The sequence below is a fragment of the Galeopterus variegatus genome, unplaced genomic scaffold (genome assembly GCF_000696425.1).
Source record: "Galeopterus variegatus unplaced genomic scaffold, G_variegatus-3.0.2 Scaffold1071, whole genome shotgun sequence".
NCBI lineage: Eukaryota > Metazoa > Chordata > Mammalia > Dermoptera > Cynocephalidae > Galeopterus > Galeopterus variegatus.
This window is the reverse complement of record NW_007727182.1, coordinates 301,573-324,884: the sequence shown is the minus strand read 5'-3', so window position 1 is coordinate 324,884 and position 23,312 is coordinate 301,573. Positions and strand designations below refer to the sequence as shown.

At 35.5% G+C, this 23,312-nt stretch overlaps 1 long non-coding RNA gene across 1 annotated transcript; it reads left to right on the top strand.

The window, feature by feature from the left end:
• The first annotated feature begins 2,065 nt into the window (after positions 1-2,065).
• On the top strand, positions 2,066-8,008 carry LOC103592014. Its single transcript, XR_550636.1, has 2 exons — positions 2,066-2,172; positions 5,616-8,008. It is a non-coding gene; the product is annotated as an uncharacterized LOC103592014 (long non-coding RNA).
• The last annotated feature ends 15,304 nt before the right edge of the window (positions 8,009-23,312 follow it).

The window sequence follows — 23,312 nt, the reverse complement described above, 5'->3', positions numbered from 1 at the left end:
AAAACTATTTGTCCACACAAAAACTTGTATGTGAATTTTTTAGTAGCATTATTCATCGTAGCCAAAAGGTGGAAACAATCTAAACGTCCATCAGATGACAAATGGATAAACAAAACATGATATATTTATACAGTGACATATGTATATTATACAATGACCATAAAAAGGAAAAGTACTGAGACACACTACAACATGGATGAACCTTGAAAACATTTGAAGTAAAAGAAGCCAGTCACACGATACCACATATTATGTGAATCCATTCGTATGAAAGTCCAGAACAGGAAAATCTATAGAGACAGAAAACAGATTAGTGGTTTCTTAAGGGTGGGGGAGGGATAGAGTAGAGAGTGGTAGAGGGTTTCTTTTTAAGGTGATAAAAATATTTTAAAGTAATCTGCGGTGATGGTTCTACGTACGTAACTATATGCTAAAAACCATTGAATTTTACACTTAAGATGGGTGGATGGTACGGTAGGTGAATGATATCTCAATAAAGCTATTAAAATAGGGTATATTGTCTTAAACTGAATTTCTTCTCATAACAGCTGCTACTAAAATTTTAGATTGTTATTACCAGTGATAAAATTACTATCGTAAAAAAATTCTCTTTGAAAGAGAAGCCACATGCCATCCCAGTTCTGCATGTTTGGGCTTCAAAGAATTTATTCATGCACTTAAGATAATTCACTGGCTTAACTTTTGGTCTCTTTGGGGTAGGATTCCAAAGGAATTAGAAGAGATTTATACTGAATTCTCTTTTTAGTTACCTGGTAAAATAACGGTTCTTAACCAGGGTTTATAAGCCACAAAGTGTCTGAAAAACCCTGAACAAGCAGAAAAATATTGTCCATGTGCATTTTTCTGGGAGGTAGTCTTTGTTTTATAGTGTCTCCAAGTGGACCATGATCTCTACATTCCAAAAGAAGGTTATAAAACATAGGATAAAGGAATATGAAGATATCATCCCAGGAAATTCTTCTAGGTGTCTCTGATTTTAGGGTGAAAAAATACTAGAATCTTAATTTAATGAATGACAATTTGAATTTAAATTGTAGATGAGGAATCAATAAAAAGACATCTCTCGTATTATTTTTTTCTTGAATTGGAGCTTACATAGTATTTGTATAGAGGATATATAGCTATGTATCTGTTTAGTGTATATCACATTTTATAACCTTTAAAATTTTGTTTTAATATTTTGTTGTTGTTGTTCAGTGCTATTACATTGTGAATGTCAAACAGTTTTCTGTTGAAAGAAGTTATCTTCTCATGGAAAACTTCTTTAACAATGCTTCCTATGCTGTAAGTGGAATGAAAGCACCCTGGATCTTTGTGAGAGGATGAGGGTGAGAAGTTTATTGGTGATTTGCAATGGTGTTAAACATGCAGAGTCTGGCTGGATGGCTCACAAGCACTCTTCACATGTCAGTGGAAACTGTAGTAGGATTGTCATGGAGAGTTTTAATCTCATCTAACCTCTGGAGAGAGTTACTAACCCAATGATCCACAGACTTCACTGTTCATAAGAGTTATTTGCCATGGTGGGGAAGGAGGGAGAGCTTGTGAGAGATGGTGGAAGGAGATTAAAAGTCACACATTTCTGGCCTCACCACAAAGGTTCAGTAAATCTGTGGTGGAGCCCAGGAATCCAAATTTTTGAGTATCCTCAGGTGATTCTAATGAAGCTTGTACTGACCTTGCTTGACAAACAGTGCTGTAACCCCTTCCAAGGTTTGATTCAAATTAACAAGGTAGTTTCATGAAATGAAAGGAAAAGATTTGGGAGTAGGACCAATCCCCTAAATCAGCTCACCTTCCTATTCCCTCCCCTCTCCCCTAAAGCTCAACTTCCTACAGTGTAATTTTTTCAAAACCCTATAGAAAACGGTTTGGATGAGGTTTAGATATATAATTCATATGAATCTTCTGATGCATCCAGATATCATGTAATTAAATGACAAGTAATAAAATCTAAAATGTAAGTTCACTACCTCTTCCGTGTTGGCTGATATACTACACTGCTAACATAAACTTTTCCTTACAGGCTGATTACCAATGTGGAATGGATAACTAATTCCTGTACCATGACAATGAATGGTCTTGTGATCTACTATAAATATCCAGAGCTAGGCATCCCTCTCTGGCATCTCTAAATGTAGACTTTCTAAGGTGAGAAATTTTCTAGTAATGACTCTGATGACAAACTGACTGTAGTCAGGTCATCTGACAGAAGGCCACATGATCCTGATTTATGATTTAGACTAACTTAGCTCCTACGGTGTGCTTGGAATGGTTATAAGTGCTTTATAAACGTTAATCCATTTAAACCTCACAATAGTGCCATGGTTTAGATAACCTTATTGTCATCACTTAGTAAATGAGGGAACTGAGGCACAGAGAATCGGAGTTACATAATGATAAAATTGCAGAACTTGGATTCACGACCAGGCTGTCCAGCTCCAACTCCTAACCATTACACTTGTATTAGTCCGTTTCGGTTGCTTATAACAAAATACCCAGAACTGGGTAATTTATAAAGAAGACGAAATTTATTGCTTACAGTTTCTGATGGAAAGTCTAAAGTCCAAGGAACACACCTGGTGAAGGCCTTCTTTGGTGGTGGCAGGGGTATCACATTGTGAAAATTGTGGAGCAGAGAGAGAGAAAGATAGGCTCTCTTCTTTTAAAGCCCTCAGAACCATGCCCCTGACCACCATTTTTAATCTATTCACTACTGCACGGTCGTGCAATCCAATCACCTCTTCAAGGCTGCACCTTACAATGACAATAATAGTATTTCCCACCCTTTTAACAGTCACAGTGGGGGCTAAGTTTCTAATATGTAAACTTGGGGGATGCAATTCAAGCTTTAATGAGTTGTGGGGGACATGATTCAATCCACTACAACACTATATCATCTTTTAGTACAGATTGTTTTAAAACAGTATTCTGAATTTTGGTTTTCTGTATTCTATGTGATCTGGGTTAAACAGCAATGATTGGTTGTCAGGGCAACAGGGGTGACCTTTGGTCAGACCCTGAATAGCATCCAGGTTGTCAGGTCCTCAAAGAATGGCAAAGGGTAGATCCTTATTCAGTGGCCCCAGCTGGTATGAGTGACAATAAATAGACTCAAGAGTCAGGGTTCCACACTGCTGGAAGTGACCTTAGTCAAGTTCCAGAGGTTGTCAGCCAGTAAAATCTCAAAGCCAGATAATTTTTAAGAACTGCAAGAAAAAAAAAGAAAAGAAAAAAATCTCAGTCATTAGGAGAACCTCTTAGTGAAGGCTAATAATAGATTCTAAAACATGGAAGAGATTATCTTAAACGGTCTCATTTCTAAAAATATCAGGTTCTTGGATATCCATCCTTAAAAGAAAATAGTGCTGATGAAGCTGAAGGCTATTGTCTCTTGTATTCTATCTGCTAAACCCAAGCCTCCCTTTGCCACCTGTCTAATTTTAATTAACTTCATAAGAGTAAATTTAGGATAAATGCTAATAATTGTGTAATTTCTAAACAAAATGATGCACATCCATATGAAAGACATTAATTCCAGAATAGCATTTATGATCCCTCTTAGAAACAGTGCCCCCAACACTGGAACATGTATTTTCTTTCACTAAGTGAATTTTTACTGGAAAAGTAAAGTCCATCATTTATTTTAAACAAGTATCTCTATAACATGTCAAACACGAAATATGAAAATCAAAATTATATTAACTAGCTAGCTAGCTAGCTACCTTTACTTTTGTCTGTGGTAGCACTATCTTCCAACAACAAAAACAAATATTTTCAGGTCCTACCCTATAAAATATGGCCACGGAAAATACAACAAAAGATTTATCTTTTCTTTGTCATTATCTAACATTAAAATTAAAATCACCCTTAAAAAAGATTCCCAAATAGTAGAGATTTCAAACATCAATGTTGATAGGTTCTAAAACAGTGGCTTTATAAGTTTGTCAAATATTTGTCTCTTCAGTTTATCCTTATTTAGTATCCACTTTTGTTTGTTAAAGCTGCTTAGCTTATGACACAGATTTGTCACTAACTTAATGGTAAATTAATAATAAAAAATTGTACCTAAATCAAAGTGATTTTTGCTTCCATGTTAAGACAGATCTATCACTTAAAATCAATATCTCACACAGTGTTAAAAATCTATCAGCATAGCTGACAGGCTCAGTGTGATCAGGGAATTGCCTCTGTCCTCTGAACTGCTTTGGCTACAACAGTTCCTGATTCTTTTGGATCCAACATATTTTTTTTTAACTTTTTGCAAAGATACTGCTGTACTTTATTTTACTGTTAATATTAAAACTGTAATATAAATGTACTCTATGTCAAGAACACACAATGAAAATAAATTATTACAAGTCACACCATACCAGAAATTTTGTCTTTTAGCTACTAAAATGAAGAAATTAGTGTCCAGAGATAAGCTTCTTAAAATGACCAAAATACTAAATTTTGTTTTTTATTTTCTCACTTTATTATTAGTGTTATTTAATTATAGTATATAAGATAATATGAATTAAATAAAATTAACCCATAAGTTTGTTTAAAGTTTCAAGAGATATAATTATGTGACATATATTTGCACAAGCTTATTCAGCATTTAATTAAGCAGTGTTAATTTAAACATCAAATAATAATAGAACTAGGAAAAACAAATGAAGTCTACAAAGGCCATTAACTCATGATAATGGGTTTAGTTTAAAATGTTTAGTTTTATCTATATGTAAGAAAATGATCTAAGTGTTTCATTTTCAGAAATAACTTATCTGAGGGTGTTTTACTGAGATGGTAATTAGTTACTAGCTCCCATTGTTTTCTTCATTTCCTGGTGTTTTCTCCCTTCACAGGGCTTAAGTGGGCCTTTTTCATGGGCTTGTCCTGAGCCCCCAGACAAAGGAATTCCTTGCATTGCAAGGAGGTAATAAATTTTAGCTGTCAGGAAGATTGTGCACCTCACACTACTCAGCCAATGAGGAAGTGGGGGGAGAGACTTGCATACTAGGAAATAAATTGCTTGCTACAGCCCTTTTCTGTGTGCCTGCCCTTCAGACACCCGAAACTTATAAAGCTGTAATTAAAGTCTTGCTTCACTGTACCTCTTGTCTCCATGTTGATCCTGAAAGAAAGTGAGCCGAGACGCTGGGTACCAATCAAGCTTTATTAAAGGAAAAGAATCTGCCAGGCTGTGCCCAAAGTGGGGGGCAGCCCAGGGCTACCCTCAAAATGGAGGACAGCACCAGGTGTGGGGGTGGTAGAGCTTATATAGGGTGCCAAGGGCTGGCTGATGTAAACAAGGAGGGGCATTATGCTAATGTTGAAGCTATGCAACCAGGGTGGAGAACTGCACCCTTGCAGAAGCAAAAGGGATTCTGTTTAAGTCACAAGGCTTCTCCTAAAGGGAAAGGGGGAGGGGTTTGGTGCTGGAGTAGAAGACAAGGCCAGTGGCTATTTTGTGTTTATTGTGTGCACAATGGCACTGGTCATGTCCAAGATCCATCACATCCTTTGGCATTGGATGGGTGAGGGCATTTCTCACACTGTATAAATTATTATTAAAGTTTTCATAAGATATGTAAAATTTTCTTTTACAGAAACCCCAAGTGCAGCCAGACTCCTTTAGTCAACTACTTTTAAGAGATTGGGTCAAGATCTAGGAGTCCCCAAGAAGAACTTTACCAGAGATACTCTGAGAAGAAGGGTGACAAGATTTTTCCACTTACAAAACTCAGAGATTGCAGTAAAGACTTAAAAAACGCCTAATTGGTGAAAATCAGCTACACCAGACAACAACCCAACAGATTGGTCAGCTGCTTCTAAAAATCAGGTCGACAATAGCACCACCAACTGAGATGATTGTGCAGATCCCTCTGCAAAACATTCTTCGGGTCTGAGTATATGCAAAGTTTCCCTGTTTACACAGAACCATCTGGACTTGGAGAAGTAATATTCAAAGCCTGTGAACTGTGTCACTGGCAAGTGACAAATTTTATTCTGTACTAAACTGGTTCTTCAGAACTGAGACAAGGCTTAGAATAGAGGGAAGGGGAGACAACTGGCCCTCAACAAATTCCACTGAGGTGTGAACAATTCAAAGTTAACTCCCAGTTGCGGGATAGACCTCTACAGTGTTGCTAAACTAATCCTGTTTTAACATTATGTTTAATTGCCTCTCTACTATTCCTATTTAATGCTAGTAGGTTTATTTACCATTTAAGTACTAAGAGCTTACAAAGTTAAATTTGTTAATTAGACCATTATTAATTTGTTGATAAGGTGTTCTTCCATTGCTGTTACTATATGTTCTTAGGTACAGAGACTCGAAACTAGGGGGTAAATAAGTGTCAAATTAATTTTCTCAGACTGACATTTTCATTCTGAAGGTAACATTGTTATAAAGACTTACTGTCCCTATAATGATGTTTAATGCTGTTGATTTTGTTAACTAATCCTACTATCTTGCCACAAAGATGTCTTTAGAAAAGTGGTGTTGCCCTGATTGTAAAGAGCCATGTCTCCCCACTCTGGCTCTAGGACACTGGTTACAACAGACTAGACTTGTTCAAAATGATTATTCTGAAGCTGACCTAGATCGAATGTTTAGAGCTAGTTTTTGCCCTCAATGTCACCACACAATTGCAGGCCTTACTCAGCCTCCTTTTCCAATTGAGTGGGCTCCCTCAAATTTTACCAGGTGGACCCAGGAGAAGGCCTTCCATCCCATTCACCAAGGCCCTCCACTGGTTAGAAAAAGAATATATCAATCCAAACTGGTTGCATTTAATGCTGCATTGCAGTTTATTTTGTCCAAGACCAGTAAAGTCTTAGACCAGAGGCTTGGTGGTTATATTGCAATGGCATCTGAAAGAGAAATAACTTTAACTTCTTCAGTTCCTTTCCTGGATGAGTCTGTTCCAGAGGATTCTCCTTCAGAGGACACAGACTTAAAGTCCTTAAGCGATGGTTTTGTTCCTGAGGAGATTTTCATGGAGAAACCAGACTACTTTTAACTAGCTCTCTTATTCTTCTATCCGGCTAGTTCCAGCTAAGATCGTTAGCCCTTTCTATGTTATGTTTGCAATTACTGAGGTTAAAAATGTAATCCAGGTATATAGTCCCTAGACCCGTGTTTAAAAGGTACTATCAGTGCTGTCTTAACATGACATAAAGTACAGAGGACAATGTACTTTTGTCAACCACTGTAAATGTGTTCTTAGACTTTTACAAACTGCTTTAAATAAGTACAGTTTTTTTCTGAGTTATTTCAGTGCTTAACATGTGGCTTGAGTAGATCACTTTCACAAAATTGTCTGTAGACTTATATAAAAAGCTTGGACATAGTTTAACATAATTTCTATTTACTTCTTATATTCTTGAGGATTATTCCCCTAATTCAAAGTATAACACTCTAGGACTGGGTAATTTAAATCAACTAAATGCCTCAGTTGAATGCAATGATTAAAATGAATATAGTGCATACCTCACAGTTGCCTACATGCATATGAATTTTCCTCAACAGTTCCTATGTTCAAACCAAATATGATGACCAAATTATATCACAAGTATAATTGTGCTGGAAGTTATGGGAAAAGGAGGGAAATGACTTGAATGTATGAGTGAATTCCAAGGTAAAAATAATAATAAATATCATTTTTCTAACCCTTATGTATATGCAGAGGTTTGTTTTTGTTTTCTTCATACTACTTTTAGGAAAAAAGGAAAAAATACTACTCACTTCTATCTCAATGTATAACTCAACTGTTTAGATTTTCCAGAAAGTTATTTGAATTGTATTTTAGCCCTGTGGGAGAAGTTTCTTATCATCATCAGAAGTGTCAAGACTTTTTGTAAGAGCCTAATGAGATGTAGAAACACCTGAAGTTACTTGTATTTAAAATCATGTCTTATCAGATTGTTTCAAAGCTTTCTTCATCTTTGTTATCAAAGTTATATTTGCCTATAAAATAAATGTTTGCTTATAGATGAACTACGAGTGGAGAGTGACCAATAATTTCTTTTTTTCATGAAAAGCATTTAGGGCAATCAAACTATTTAGGTTCATTCACTGTGCTTTGTATTTGAAAGAAATACATAAATGAAAAAGATGTGGTGCAATGCATAATATTCTCTCATTTTTAAATTTATTCACTCATTGAGTAAATATCTGAGTATCTACTTTGTATCCGGCATCATTGTGAACACTATAGTGTTAAGTAAAAATGTGCACCATCCCTGCCCTCTCAGTATGAAAAACTAACAGTGGTGGAAACAAACAATATTCAAATAATGGCACAAATTAATGCAAAATTACAACTCAGATGAAGTCTACAAGGAGAGTTTCACAAAACTATAAGAGTATATAATGGTGGATTTGGCCTAGGTAATGACACTGAGATGACATCTGAAGTATATACAGGAGTAAAATGGGTGAACAAGTGAAGGAAGAGCAGTCTATGCAGAGGTCATGTGCGTAGCTCTGTAAGACAAAATAGAAAAAGATTATGGAAAGAGTATGAGAAGGTGAGAGAGGGACATGGTGATGTGAGCATGGTGTAACATGAGGCTGGATAGGTAGGTAGGATCCTAAAAGCGAAGGGAAGCCAAAAATCATCTGAAGACCATTCTCCTGAGTTTCATGGCTGACATAATTTCACATTAAAATGGTAATGCTCTTTTGAAGCCTATCAGGAAAACCTCTGGGAAATTGACTAAGTTTATCACTTTGAAAAATAATAATGGCAAATGATCACATAGCTCTTACTATTGAGATACTATTTCAAGAGTTTCACACATACAAATTTGTTCAATCTTTCCAATAATGCCCTGAGGCAGGTCCCATAATTGTTATCAGTTTACAGGTGAGGAAACAAAATCACAGAGACCTTCAGTAACTTGTCCAAGTTCAAATAGCTGTTAAAAGGCAAAGCTGAGATTTGAGCCCTCCATACTAATTAGGTATATTTTGGCGTTAGTATTGACATGGGGATATCGGGGATTCTGATGCTGTCCTGGCTACCAGAAAAATGACCCAAGAATCTCTGGGACCAGAATTTCTCATGTTCAGCTGCTTAGCTTCCAAATTTGTTTGTGGGAAGTATTAAGCATTTAGAGAAATGTCTGTAATTAGTTGAAACAGAGACCACATGAAAAATAATTCTTCATGAACACATTAAAAATAAAGAAGTTAAAAGCCAAAGTCACAAACAAATGAGACAAGTACTTTACAACCTTTAGAAAATTAATAGCTTGAGATGAGAATATGTTGTACTTTGAATTTAATTATAAGTTATGAGCATGTTAATATGTAATGTTATCATCAAATCTCCAGTGTAGTGAATGTGTGCAGAACCTTGTGTGATAATGTAACATCAAGTGCAGTTTCAGTTTTGTGCTGGTACTTGAAAAAATCATATAGGTTATTGCAACCGTTTTTCCATTCCCAAGTTATCTGTATATTGTAATTAAATGAATTCATATTTTCAGAAAGCCACAATGACAAGAAGAACCTAGGGATCTATTTATCACAATTCTGATAAACATAATTGCAATTGAGTTTTTACCTATAAGGTCACAGGTTATTCTCACTTCTAAAGATAAAAGTTATTTTAAAAATTTTGTACATTTAGAACTATAAATGATGCTATTTTAGATATTTTACTGGCAATATCAAACAGAGATCTAGATAATAGGTTGATTGGCTTTATGGAACTGACATATACCAACAAAAATAGACACTGGCAGCCAATTATTTGGGACTATACAGAGGGAAATTTCCTGACTGCGCACTATTATTCTTTCTTTCACCAACAAAAGGTCTCGTTTGGAAAGAAATTTCATGCCAATTACTGATAATCAATTACCTTAGTGAAAATAGAAAAAAAGATGGCCTACTTTCACCTGGTAAACTTTTCAACACTACATTGACATTTTTCAGGGAAAGTTTTTTTTAATTGTGAAATTTATTTTTTATTTTTCTATTGGTTTATTTTCTCTGTCTCTTCCTCTGTCTCCCTATCTCTGCAGTTATTGCCATATAAACAGCTGTAAATTATATATAATTATGTATTTTAATGCTGAAACACATTGGATCAATGATTGAACAGATCTTTTGAACTGACGTCTGGAATGTTTTATTTAAATTTATTGATCCCTAGAAGTCCACAGTCTAATTTCTGCAAAATATGTTTCGATGACTTACTAGTGAGTATTCATGAAAATATTTTCACTGTTATATATATAGGTTATATTGCTAGGTAATAATCTGGTCCCATGAATTATCCAAGACCATTATGAAATGAAGACCATTTCACTAATGCCAACAATAGTGCTATGGTCTGGATGTTGGTGTCCCTCCAAAATTCATATGTTGTAATCTAATACCCAATGTGATAATATTAAGAGGTGGGACCTTTAGGAGGGGTTTAGGTGAGGAGGGTTTCACCCTCATGAAGAAACTAGTGCTCTTATAAAAGCGGCCCCAGTGAGCTGCCTTGCCCCTTCCGCCATGTGAGGACACAGTGAGAAGGCACAGTCTATGGAAATGGATCCTCATCAGACACCAAATCTATTGGCTGCTTGATCTTGAACTTCCCAGCTTCCAGAACTGGGAGAAATATATTTCTGTTGTTTATAAATTAAACAGTCTAAAGTATCTGTTATAATAGCCCAAATGCACTAAGACAATGAGGACAGTGTGCATTTAGTAAGATAAAAAATTCCAGCTATGCTTTCCCCACTACATCAAAATGATGATTTTGCTCATCACCTGAGAATAGCAACCAGCCTGTCCCTCTAAATTATCTTCCTCCAATTCCTCCTCCTATGTTCTATAATACTAAAATCCAATTTCATTAATCCACGGAAACTGGAAGACAGAGATTTAGCTAGAATTTTTCATAAACATAACATAACATAGGGGAAAATGGCATTAAGCCATACAGACTTGGTAAAATTTTAAAATATATTGATTACATAATTCTCTCCAAAGGGAGATTTTAGGCAATTGTTTATGGAATAAAGACACTCTTTTTTATATTTCCTTTTGTTGTTTCCCCTGTTTTATTTCCAGGAAAACTGTACTCATTGCTTAGATAAACTAAATACTATGTGTTGTTCAATGACCAACAACCCATCAGGAAAACATTCTTAAGAATAAAAACTAGGAAGTAGGATTGGGCACAGACTTCAGGAATACAACCCCCCAAAGCACAGGCAATCAAAGGAAAAATAAACAAATGGGATTATATCAAACTAAAAAGATTCTGCACAGCAAAAGAAACAATAAATAGAGTTAAAAGACAACCAACGGAGTAGGAGAAAATATTTGCAAAATATATATCTGACAAAGGATTATTAATATCCAGAATATACAAGGAACTTAAACAACTTTACAGCAAAAAACCCAAATAACCCAATTAAAAATGGGCAAAGGAGCTGAATAGGTATTTCTCAAAGGAAGGTATACTAATAGCCAACAGACACATAAAAAAATGTGCAACGTTACTTAGCATTCAGGAAATGCAAATCAAAACCACACTGAGATACCATATCACTCCAGTTAGGATGGCTGATATCCAAAAGACTGAGAATGATAAATGCTGGTGAGGTTGTGGAGAAAAAGGAACCCTTTTACGCTGTTGGTGGGACTGAGAAATGGTGCAGGCTTTACGGAAAATTGTTTGGATGTTCCTCAAACAATTACAGATAGATCTACCATATGACCCAGCTATTCCACTGCTGGGAATATACCCAGATGAATGGAAATCATCATGCCAAAGGGATACCTGTACTCCAATGTTTATTGCAGCACTATTTACAATAGCCAAGAGTGAGAACCAGCCCAAATATCCATCATCAGATGAGTTGATAAGGAAACTGTTGTACATCTACACAATGGAATACTACTTAGCTATAAAAAAGAATGAAATACTACCATTTGCAGCAACATGGACGGACTTAGAAAAAATTATATCAAGTGAAATGAGTCAGGCACAGAAAGAAATACCACATGTTCTCACTTATTTGTGAGAGTTAAAAATATAAATAAATACACAAACAAATGAGAGGGTGTGGGAAAGAAGACTCAACAATCACAATTCCTTGAATTTGTTAAGACAAGAGAACAGATATGATGTTGATGGGTGGGAGGGGGAGAGGGGAGGAAGGATTCAGTAAAGGGACATGAAAATCAACTGCATTGTATACTGATAAAATAAAATTTAAAAAATGAGAGTAAAAGCTAGAGCATTTGCCTTGATTAAAGAAAAACAGTATGGAATATCACATAGAATAAAAATCAGTTAAGGGACCTAAACTTTGCTTCATAGCACCAGCTTCTCTTTTATATCTTGCGTATTTTTTTTTTATATAAAAAAACTGATTGTAGAAAAATTCTGAGTACATTCTGAGTTAACATTCTCTTTTTCTAATGATAAGGAGTGGTGATTACCTGACAGTATAGATACATTAATGAAAAAATAAATATTATTTGATCAATTACTATGTACTTAGAACTGTTTGTGCCTTTATGAAACTTATGTTTTGAGTAAAGTGGTAATACATACAAATATATAATAATCGAAGATAAATTTGAGACACTATACTCAGAGATTCATAATTACCAAGTGATACTTTTAGGAAGTTTAGTTGGACATACAGGAGATTATCTATAGTTCCAGGGCAGGTTTGTGTCAGACATGGCTGCTTGGGAGGCTATGAAATGTGTGTTATCTTCAGAACAACGTTTTACATGCAGAGAGAAGGCCACATTCTGAAAGATTTCAAGGCCAGATCTCTTTGGCATTGGTGGATAGGTCATAAAAGCAAAGTAGTGTAGTGCAAATAGCACTAGGCTGGGAACTAGAAGACTTGGGTTTTCTTGCACTTCCACTAACTAACGTAGGATCCTTCCTAAATTTCTTAATTTTTCTGTCATTTTTTCCCCTCCTTTGTGAAGAGGTGCTAGGTGAAAGGTATGTTGAAAATAGATGACCTCTTCCTAGAAATAAACTCATATTATTCAAAAACTCAAACAGTGGTATTTCTGTTATTGCAAATCAATGGAATTCTTCAGGGTCACTGGGTGCAGCAGTGCTGACTGTACACTGTACAACTCAAAGGAAATCCATTTATATTGACTGATGGACATTATTGTGGCCACTCTGCAGAAGTAGGGTGGATTTCCCCACAACCAAAATGTGGTTCTGATGTCAAGACTGATGACACCATGAATACACACACACATACACCAAAAAGGTCTGAACAGGTTTATTAGTACATAATGAAGATTTCTAGGGACAGCAGAGTGGCTCCCACACTGTTTTGAAAATGGCTTGAGACATCAGGGAAAGGAGACTGGCTTGGGGTTTTTATGTAGTCGGTGGCTGGAGCCAGAGTTAGGGTTTTTGCACACAGGGTGAGGTTTCTGCCGTATAAACTTCCTGCGGAAGGAGCACCCGAGCTTTCTTATCAGCTTGCCCAGGTGTGGAGCAGAAGGGAAAAAAGGATTGGTGGGACTTGAAATCTATCAGCAATGAAACATCAAAGATGAAGTCAACCTCTACATTACAGATGTGAATGGTGTTCCCCAATGTTATGCAACTTGGCAGTACTGAACTTATCAAAAATATTTAAAATTTAAAATTTAAACTTGAGTATATTTTGTCCATAAAACATTTCGGCCTACATGTGAACTCCACAATCTCATCTCCTGATTTCATAGATGAGGATACTGAGATTTTGAGTGGTAATTTCCTTGTCTACAATCATAGCTAGTAGTGATGCAAATGTATTAGCATATAACTGAAATTGTTTCTTAGTTGAGGAGTTACTATGTTTTGAGTCTGCAAGTATTGTATTATATGGTGGGGAAAAAAAAGAACATATAACTCCTTATCAAAATGTTTGTACAATGGAGCTAGGCAATACGTTTTTCTACTTGTGTAGTTTATTCCACAAACCATTACTGAAACTCTGTTGTATTCAAAGCACTTTGCTAAGTGCTGAGGGACTATAGAGAGGAATAAAAACTGGTACCAGACTTCTAGAAGCTTATTGTATAATTCATTGTTTGAATAATCACCTAATGATGAATTTACTTAGCGTAGGACACAAATATATATAATCCAAGCCCACAGAAAAGACTATTATATGTTAACTTACCATAAAATTAGTCAAAATCTTTGCTTATTTTGTTTTCATAGATTTCACTTTAATTGCTTGAACTTTATTGATTACAGTAGAATTGCCCACAGCAAATCAGCAACTTAAATATTTTGAAGTTCGAGTAGAGTCAAAGACAGTTAATAATTAGGAATTTATTTCACATTACAAATTATAACGTGGTGTCAGGTATGGTATGTTCTACACTCATAAATGGTTCAAGAGAAAAAATATTAACTAATAAATCATTTTAATTATTGTCTGCAGTTTCATTGTTAAGCGTTAATCGTTATTTCCAACTGACATTTTCATGACAACTGAAGAACACTAAAACTGTATTTTTATCATGGTCATTTTATTGCATTAATATATTTTTATCTCCATAAAAATAAAATTTTGCACCAAATTTAAAATGTTTTAGTGAATTACTATGAATTTGTTTGACATTGGTTAATTAATAAACTATTATTACTGTGATACTAAAGAATTTTGCTATAATAGACAATAAAGGAATTACCTTTTTAATTATAAAAATTGAATCAAATATCATCATTGATGCTTCTGTCTATCTAATCTAGTCAATAAATACCTCTTAGAGTATGGATGTGGTCTTCCAATCCTTTCAGTATTTTAGTGTATATGAAAGTTAAAATATTATACCAAAGTGGCATGGGATTAAATTAAGACTATTCATAAGAAAAGGCATTAAAATTATGATTTTAAGTTTCAGGAAGTAATTAGTGCATAATATTTCCATTCACCAAATCTTAAAAAATAAAATGTAGAAAATAAAGCATATATTAATGGGCTCTCTAACAATAGCAAGGTAACAATGTATTTTATCAAATCTAGGATGCCATCACTTATAAGATGTACTTTATTTTTTCACCAAGAAAGAAGAATATCTATTAAACTCTGACAATCCATCAATTTTAATGGGTGTCCTGATTTCAGAGATGCTAAAATGTGAAAAAAAAATCAATGAAATGTGGTACATCCTAAGTATTTGAATATTGTATTTAGCAACATTCTCATAAAGGATAACTGGACTCAATCCTGTTCAAGATTTGGGGATTAAGGTACCAAATAGATCTTATTAAAGTCGGCATTTCCTGTAAGTTTGTGACATTTGTAGCAATGCTTCAAATAAAGATTCTAACATGAACAACAAAGGAAAATTCATAGTATGGCTTCAATTCTGAAAATCCCCCTCCATTACCTAAGGTTTATTTTTATACATTGACTTCTGCATGGATTGCTTGAATTTACTTTAGCTACTTGATTTGGAAATTATCTTTTCTGTATTTTCTTTATGAAATCACAGTACATGCTTATTATGTCCCCTAGGTCTTAGAAGTACAGGGACAAGCAAGAGGCACACAGGTTATGGCAAAAACTCACTCATAATGATTATTATACAGGTTAAGGTTGGGGCCTAAAGGGAAAAAACATGACAGAAAATAAAATAATGAGAAACGTTTAATCCTCTTTGCTCTCCAGAATCCTCAGAGTGAATTCCAGAGCTGTAATACTCATCGAGGTACCCTGGAATGATCACTGGGGAGTATGGCCCCAGGAATACCATATGTTCTCTACAAAACAACTAGGGGTATAAATGACCTGTTCCCTGGCCCAGGGCTGCTGGTTCCAATCTATAAGGTTTTTAAAAATTAATTTGAGAATGAATTGGTTTTTAGGTATTGAAATTCACAGTACAAATCATAGTTTTTCTAGAGGTAAATATTGAATCCCCTTGGCCCTAGAGTAGACCTAACCCAGGAAGAGAATCTTTCGGGAATAATTAACTCAAAAATATACTTAGCAGGAAAATATGACAGTGTCCACTGCACGTCTTTCATATAGGCTATCATTGCCTTCATAAAAGTGTATTTTCATGTGACTTTTACAAAGAAAAAATTAAAGAATAAAACACTCGAATACTAGTGCTCCTGCCTATTACATGTGCTCTTTGTCATGGTGGCCCATATCCTTTAACATCATGCCATTTTTAAGTCCCACCGTTGAACTGAACCTACTTATTGAATTAAAAAGATGTTAAGCCAAACAAACCATGAAAGGAATAGATCTAGCAGATGGAGGAGGAAGTAAGTTGAAATTAAAGCCAGTAGGGACTAGTAGATATTGAGAAATATCTAAGAGAAGAAATGAAAATATGAATAAAGCAAAATTAGCAAAAGCTTCTCTTTGCAGCAATATAGGAATGATCCTTTTCTGTTCATTTGCTGACATTCCATGCATAGAATTTGTCTCTTTTTGAGGAGGTAAGTCATCATACTGCAACCATGAAATAATTGCCCCTTACCGACTCTTATTCTTTAGAGTTTTATTAAAAGTGCAATTTCTACTTCTGCTGTCACTAAAGCAGCACAAAATGTCTTGTTTTGTTAAAGACAACTAAGTTGAGGATGTTTTGCTTTCTGGAGTTCAATTGCTGCTGTGTTCTTTTTTTAATAAAACATGCCAAAGTTAAAAACAGCATGGCCACAGGAGAAGCATTAGAGAAAGCTGCAAGGCTGAAAGTAAATTAAAAAAAAAAAATAAACAAATTATGAGCACAACATGATGCTAATACCCCAGTACCTGTTTCTGTACTCTGTGCCATGCCTGCAGGTCAGGGCCAATCTCTTTTTCAGCCTGGTAGGTTCCCTTATTCAAATTGGAAAATGGGTCTCCTGTGATGCAATCTAGAAATACCATGTTTGCTGTGTCTTTTCTTACCAGTGGGCTATTGTTCAATGAATATATCAAGAGATCACACACCGGTTATTTTTTTACTCCTGCCTTTCCACAGTATGAGAATAAAAAATAGTACTTTATACAAGGTCACCCTCACATCCAGGTGTACTAGATAGTTGCCTTCATGTAATTTGAGATGCAAAACAAAACGTGTATCTTCCATTTACTCCCCATAATTTTCTTGAAATTTTCACGTCATCTGTTTGGGATGAAGCAATGAAAACTCATGTCAAAATGGAAACCATATCAACTATAGGAAATATTTAAAGCAATTATCAGACATTAATTTACTTTGAATCCTTGAATGAGTTTTGCTTTCTAAAATGGGGCAAAAGATAAATCTGTATCAATAGGAGAAGGGGAATCAAGAAAGTTCCATAACTTGGGTCAACTGTTGCAAGTTAGGTCCCTGGAGAGGAGGAAAAAGATTTTTTTTAAAAAATAGATTAGAGGAAAATTTCACTTACTTAACAATCTTGCCTAGGATGAATATTGAATGTACATGTGTTAAAAATAAGGTACAGAATTAGCTCATTCCCAGGTTTGCTAGATGATCTATGACATCGACTAGAAAGGACAGTTAAAGGCCAAAATACTCCAGGGAAAATGTGTTTATTCCTTGTCAAAATATAAGGCTGAAATTGAGAACTGAGAACACCAGTAAGTGGGATAGGAATTTCCTAATTGATCATACAGCTAACCTTAACCCACATGAACACATACTTGAGTTTATGGCACGTATTCGAGTTCTTTTGTGCAGGTCATTTTGCAATTGTAGCTAATGTGTCTTGAGTTGTCATTTAAATTGAATTTTTATTAGGGAAGGAGATTCTGCCTGTGATTCTTGAGAGTTCCTAGGCATTTTATTTTTGTTTACCATGGTTAGATACACAAAACGTAAAATTAACCATTTTAACCATTTTTAAGTGTGTAGTTCTGTGGCATTAAGTGCATTCACATCGTTGTGCAATCATCACTACCATCCATCTCCAGAACTTTTTCATAGTCCCCAAACTGAAACTCCATACTAATTAAACAATAACGTCTCCATTTTCCCCTGCCTCTAGTTCCTGGAAACCACCATTCTTTCTGTCTCCATTAATTTGACTCTTTTAGGTACCTGATATAAGTGAAATCATGCAGTATTTGTATTTTTTATGTGTGGCTTATTTCATTTAGCCTAATGTCATCAAGGTTTATGCACATTGTAGCTTCTATCAAAATGTCATCCCGTTTTAAGGCTAAATAATATTTCTTTGTATGTATATTTCACATTTTGTTTATCCATTCATCCACTGAAGAACCTTAGGGTTGCTTCTACCTTTTGGCTATTGTAAATAATCCTGCTATGGACATGGGTATACCTGTTTGAGTCTCTGCTTCCAAATCTAATGGGTATATATCCAGAAGTGGAATTGCTGGATCCTATGGTAATTCTATGTTTAATATTTTGAGGAACCACCACGCAGTTTTCCACACTGGCTGCACATTTTACACTTTTTCCAGCAAGAGAGTTCCAATTTCTCTGCATCCTTGCCAAGACTTGCAATTTTATTTCATTTTATTTTTATGGTTGCCATTCTAATGGGTGTGTGTTGATATCTCAGTGTGGTTTTGATTTGCATTTCTGTAATTACTAGTGATGTTGAGCATGTTTTCATGTGCTTATTGGCTACATGAATATCTTTTTGGGAGAAACATATATCCAAATCTTTTGTCTATTTTTTAATTGAGCTGTTTATTATTTTGTCGTTGAGTTGTAGGAGTTCCTTATATATTCTGGATATTAATCCCTTACCAGATGTATGATTTGCAAATATTTTCTCCCATTCCATGTGTTGTCTTTTCACTCTGTTGATAGTATCCTTTGATGCACCAAAGTTTTTAATATTGAGGGAGCACAACTTGTCTATTTAATTTTTGTTGTTGTCTATGATTTTGGTGCCATATCCAATAAATCATTGCCAAATTCAATGTCATGAAACTTTTCCCATATGTTTTCTTCCAACAGTTTTATAATTTTAGCTCTTTTCGTTTAGGTCTTTGGTCCATTTTGAGTTAACTTTTGTGTGTGGTTTACTTCTCATGCACTCTAATTGAGAAAGTTACTTTGGAATATTCTAATGATTGAACAAATGATATGCCAAAACTTGCCCTCAGCACATTGTGTCTATGATCTCATTTAATCTCCCAGTGTGTCTATGTAGGTGAACAATGTATATCTCCATTTTGGAAACCAGTAAAGAGGTGCATAAAGGGTAGATAACTGGCTTGCCCGAGGTCATAAAAATACTAAATGTCCGAACTGGGATTCAAAGCCCTATCTGTTTAACTTGTAAGACCATGAATTTAATTTCTGTGCTATACTAATATAATACACACAACATTGTTTTTCCAAGTACACCTAGGCTTTATTTTCAGCTTTTCAATTTACTAGTGTTGTACAATATTTCTTGAGACCATTATGTTTTTTGGCTTTCCCCCACTCTCTTTCAATGAGGAGACCAGAAGTTTTGCAAAGTGGGAATCAGAAAGAACCTCAGTCATTTGTAAAATCCTGAACATGAAAAATAAATAATCTCCTTGTCTCTGAAGGACTGATGAAAGGTCAAGAAGAGGAGGATAAAATAAATTCCTGGAGACTAAAATCAGAATGAAGATTTAGTAGGAATTCATAGAACCCATGTACAAATTGATGGTAGCACCCTCAGGAGGTCATAACAACTCAGGAGGGTTGGATGCATGGTACAACTAGAGAGGCTAAAGCCTAGGACTAGGACCTCTTCCATATCCCTATGTCACATGTGTGGCATAGAGATAGCTTAGCCTAAGACCTGCAGGGGGCATGAAGCTAGAACCATGGGCAGTAATCAGTAGAAATCAATATTAAGCAACACTTTTAAGTCTAATGCTTAACACACCAAAGACTGTAAATACCTACAATGGAGGCTATAGACAATATCTCCAAGCCTCAGGACTCCCATATTTAAAATGGAAATAATATCTATCTCATAGAAAATTGATGAAGGTAAAATAGGATAACAAATATAAAACAACTATACAAGACACCTAGTAGGTGTCCAATAATGTTCATTATCTCCCTTTTTATCACCTCCAATATCTCCTCTGTTTTCTGGAATTTGGGCACTTTTATTTTCTAGAAATAACAGAACAATACTAAGCTGCTTTTCCGTGTCCCCAGTCTAAAAGTCTATGTATTTAATTCCTTTCAGAATTTAGTCCAGGGTAAAAAAATTTGCTTCTAGAATGCATCCATGTTTTCTTTGATAAGACAATGAATATTATATAACTACTCACATTTCTCTCTGTTACCTTTGCCAAGAAGTTCACTTAAGCTTCACATTCCCATTCACATTAATTATATTCACTTAGGGGACTGTTTTAAACCTTTGCTACCCTTTCCTCCATATTCAATACACATTGTCTTAGTCTGTTTTCTAGAATACCTGAAACTGGGTAATTTATAAAGAAACAATTTATTTCTTACAATTTTGGAGGCTAGGAAGTTCGAGGTTGAGTGGCTCATCTGGTGAAGGCCCTCTTCTTGGTAGGGACTTTCTACAGAGTCCGATGGCAACACAGGCAATCACACGGTGATGGCAGAGCAAGAGCATGTGCTAACATGCTTCTTCTTCTCCTTATAAATCCCCCAGTCTACTCTGTGATAACCCATTACCATTAATGCATTAATCCATGAATGGATTCCTCATGATCCAGTCACCACTTGGAGGCCTCACCTTTCAAATACCACACTGGGGATTAAGCTTCCACATGAGCTGTGGAGGGGACAAACATTCAGACCATAGCATATATATATTTACTTTCATTTTAGAAACTGTATCACACCAAAATACATTTTGTAATCAGCTTCCTCAAGTCATTTTTGGAAATAATCAATAAAACTATAGATACATTAACACCGGTAATAATAGATGTGAAAGTATATGAAATAAAAGAGGTGAAATGGGAATTTGGAATAATTAGCTAGTTGAATTGAGTGATTATTGCTAAAGAAAGGTAGCAGAAAAACCCAGACAACTTTAGTCTCCAAAACTTTGTCTCTAAAATACAATACTCATGGATTTTATTTGTATCAGTCAAAAAATTGACTTTAATATGTCTCGTTGGCATACTCCAGTGGTTACTCTGTTCCTAATTTAAAGTAACAAACAACTCTGGGACATTCATTTAGGGAATAGGAGGAGGTAGAAGCATATGATGAGAATATATACCTATAAAAACTGGCTCCTGTCCTTGGTTTGTTTATTAAATTTTATAAAACCTCATTTTTGTAGATCATATTATTCAACCTCCTCATTTTACAGTTGAGAGAGCTAAGGCTCAAGAAAGGTAAATGTCTTGCCAAGGACCACATAGTTGGTTAGTGATAAAAACATGATTAGAACTTAGAAAACCAAAGAGTTGGAAGAAACCCATAAAGATCATGGTATCTATTCCCACACAAGATGTGGGTCCATGATTCATGATATATCTTTTTGAATGTTTCAAAATTAATTCACATATAACATATACAAAATAGAATATATGATCCCTCAACTTGGCTCTTTTTCAGTGTGCCCTAACTGTCCATCCAGTTCCACAAATCAGAAAACTAGGGGTAATCCTTGAAACTTCTACTCTATATTCAATTTACCTTTCAAATTCATCCACTATTTTCAATTTCCATTACCATGACTCTAGTCCTAGCCACCATCGACTCTTTCCTGAACTACTGCAATATCCTCTTAATTGTTCTGACTGCATCCATCTTACATCCCCACCATGCAGTCAGTTAGAATGACTTTTTTTCTCAAAATTTAGTGACCTTATTTTTACACACACACACACACACACACACACGCACGCACACACACACATGCACACACACACAAAATGAAAACCTTCAGTAGCTTCCTATTTCTGTTAAGGCAAAGGCAAAAATCTTAACACTGTGTGCAAGGCCCTGTGCCATATAATCCTTAACTACATTTCTAACTTGAAGTTCAGACACACCCCCAGCCACACTTATCTAAATTCTTGGAAGGTAAATGAAGCCTTGATCTTCCCACAGGAAATTCACATCATTGGCCCCAGCTGGGCCTTTCCTAGTCATTCATATTCATCATCCTTTTTTCCTCCATGGTATTTGCACTTCTTTTTCCTTCTGTTTGGATGTACACTCTTTGTCTAATTGGCTTCTACTCTTCCTTCAGCGATAGTGCATTAGTCCATTTTTGTTGCTAATAATGAATACCTGAAAATGTGGAAGCAGCTTTCAAACTGGGTGATAGGCAGAGTCTGGAAGAATTTGGAGGAGAAGGCTAGATAAAGCCTAGATTATGGTGAGGGCTTAGAAGACAGGAAGACCAGGTAAAGTTTGGAATGTCTTAGAGACTGGTTAAATGGTGGTGAGCAGAATGCTGATAGAAATATGAATAGTAAAGGCCACTCTAAAGAGGTCTCAGATGAAACTAAGGGAGAGCTTATTGGAAACTGGAGCAAAGTTCACCCTTGTTATAAACTGGCAAAAAACTTGGCTGAATTGTATCCATGCTGGAAAGTTTTATGGAGTGTGGAACTTAAAAGTGATGAACCAGGGTATTTGGCAGGAGAAATTTCTAAGCAGCAAAGCATCCAGGTAGCTGTGTGGCTACTTGTAACAGCCTACACTGAATTATGTCAGCAAAGGCATGAAGTAAAACCAAAATTTATAATTAAAAGGGAAGCAGAGCATAAAAAATTAGAAAACTTAAATGCCATGGTAATAATTGGATCCAAGGGTGACAGGGGCCAAGTGATGGTGCTCATCCACCAAAGGCAAGGTGGGTATAGTTACCATAATGGACAGCAGAGGCAAAGCAACAATCAGAATGGTCTGATTTGTTTAGATCTATGGCATTGGCTAGTTAATCATGGTATTCCTAGAAGTCCAATAAATGGGAAGCCTACTAAATTCTTGCTTGATCTGTGTAAGCGGAAAACTAGGCCAGCTGTACACAAGTCTAACCTGAATCATAAAAACAGAGAGTCATGGCCCCTCAGTCAATTCCCAGACTTGAGCCAGTTTATAAACCCAGAACCTCTTGAATGAAGGGATATCTGGGTCCCCTTGAGGAAGGACACGACAGAAAAATTATGTTGTTAGTCTTTCTCCCATCCTTCCTCAAAGGTACCAATGGCCTTTTACCAAAGTAACTGTGTACTAGGGAAAGTGAAATAATCAGACCTTCTGGAGACTACTGGACACTGGATCTCAACTGACAATGATTACAGGAGACTCAAAAAGTCATAGTTGCTCTCCTGTTAGAATAAGGAATTATGGGACTCAGGTGATTAATGGAGTTTTAGCCCAC